Source organism: Myotis brandtii, unplaced genomic scaffold (genome assembly GCF_000412655.1).
Source record: "Myotis brandtii unplaced genomic scaffold, ASM41265v1 scaffold8, whole genome shotgun sequence".
Lineage (NCBI taxonomy): Eukaryota > Metazoa > Chordata > Mammalia > Chiroptera > Vespertilionidae > Myotis > Myotis brandtii.
The window spans coordinates 11018799-11021240 of record NW_005371219.1 but is presented as its reverse complement, the minus strand read 5'-3'; positions in this window follow the sequence as shown (position 1 = coordinate 11021240).

Here is a 2442-nt window from a genome sequence, read left to right as displayed (position 1 = left end):
CACGTGGTATTTTGTGGAAGAGCCACACTCAAGGGGCCAAAGAGCCGCATGTGGCTCGCGAGCCGCAGTTTGCCGACCACGGGCCTAGGGTAAGGAGCAGCAAGCAGGGAGCCAGGGCTCCTGGACTGCGAGAGGGATGTCTGACTGCTGACTTAGGCCTGGAGAGCAGGGCTAATCAAGCAGACATCCCCTCAGGTGTCCAGGACTGTGAGAGGGCGCAGGCCGGGCTGAGGCCCCACACCCCCCTAGTGCATGAATTTTCGTGTACCGGGCCTCTAGTAAGTATATATGGATATTAAAGCTATATATGCTAAATAAGTTTAAATACATTAAACATACATGCTTGCTTCTTGCCAATAGTATAACAAAAGGAAATATTTTAGAAGCTTTTATGAAACAGTATTAAAATCTTATTTTTACTTATTACTTTTAATTATTCACATCTTCATTTATATCTTTTATAGAAAAAAATTCACACAAACATGATCCAAAAGAAAACATCAATGATGCCATATTATACTTATGTAAGTTTCACCGAGTTATTTACAAAGAAGTAACTCTGACAACTCCCATTTAGCCCTTAAAACGTTAATATCACCCTGGCCAGTTTTGCTCCTGAATAGAGCATCAGTCCACAGAATGAAGGGTCCAGGGTTCCATTCTGGTCAAGGGCACATATCTGGTTTACAGGTTCAATCCCTGGCCCTGGTCGGGCAGCACGCGGGAGGCAACCTATGGATGTGTCTCTTTCACATCCTAGTCGGCAAATTCATTAGTCAACAGAGCCAAATATCAACAGTACTTCTTCAAAATAGACTCGCCCAGGCCGAAAACAACTTCTGCGCATGGGCCACGGAGTTTCAATCGCACTGTACACGCGCCCACACGTGGTATTTTGTGGAAGAGCCACACTCAAGGGGCCAAAGAGCCGCATGTGGCTCGCGAGCCGCAGTTTGCCGACCACGGGCCTAGGGTAAGGAGCAGCAAGCAGGGAGCCAGGGCTCCTGGACTGCGAGAGGGATGTCTGACTGCTGACTTAGGCCTGGAGAGCAGGGCTAATCAAGCAGACATCCCCTCAGGTGTCCAGGACTGTGAGAGGGCGCAGGCCGGGCTGAGGCCCCACACCCCCCTAGTGCATGAATTTTCGTGTACCGGGCCTCTAGTAAGTATATATGGATATTAAAGCTATATATGCTAAATAAGTTTAAATACATTAAACATACATGCTTGCTTCTTGCCAATAGTATAACAAAAGGAAATATTTTAGAAGCTTTTATGAAACAGTATTAAAATCTTATTTTTACTTATTACTTTTAATTATTCACATCTTCATTTATATCTTTTATAGAAAAAAATTCACACAAACATGATCCAAAAGAAAACATCAATGATACCATATTATACTTATGTAAGTTTCACCGAGTTATTTACAAAGAAGTAACTCTGACAACTCCCATTTAGCCCTTAAAACGTTAATATCACCCTGGCCAGTTTTGCTCCTGAATAGAGCATCAGTCCACAGAATGAAGGGTCCAGGGTTCCATTCTGGTCAAGGGCACATATCTGGTTTACAGGTTCAATCCCTGGCCCTGGTCGGGCAGCACGCGGGAGGCAACCAATGGATGTGTCTCTTTCACATCCATGTTTCTTTCTTTCTCTCTCTCTCTCTCTCTCTCTCTCTCTCTTCCTCCCTCCATCCCTCTCCCTCCTCTCCTCCTCCCCGTTCTCCCTCTCCCTTCCACTCTCTAAAATTCCTAAACTGCAGGGACCACGCCTTATTTCTTTGTAGAAGCTCCCCAGCCCCCACCTATGTGTGACAAATAAAGAATGAAAACGGCCCTAACAGGTTTGGCTCAGTGGATAGAGCTTCGGCCTGCAGACTGAAAGGTCCCGGGTTCGATTCCGGTCAAGGGCATGTACCTTGGTTGCGGGCACATCCCCAGTAGGAGGTGTGCAGGAGGCAGCTGATTGATGTTTCTCTCTCATCGATGTTTCTCTCTCATCGATGCTTCTAACTCTCTACCCCTCTCCTTTCCCCTCTGTAAAAAATCAATAAAGTATATTTTTAAAAAAACTAAAAAAAAAAAAAGAATGAAAACGGAAAGGCATATTAAAGAAAAGTGTATATATGTCTACTAGTACATAGAGTATTTTAAGAGTACAAGTTTGGCATGTGCCACCTTATTTATCTTTTGTCAAAATACAACAGTGCTCCACGCTTTCAAACAGTAAAGGCTGCCGAACCGCCCTCGGCAGCCTCAAGTAAACAGCACTGTCCGGGGAGCATCCCTGCCTCCCCAGACAGCAGCGGCCGTGAGATGACCACAGCCGGGATGTTTCTGGGACCCGGGTCCCCGCCAACCGCCTGGAGATCCGGTCTCTTCTGCTTCCTCCACCCGTAGGACCCGCACAGCCCAGCACTTCCCTCCAACCCCACCTGCG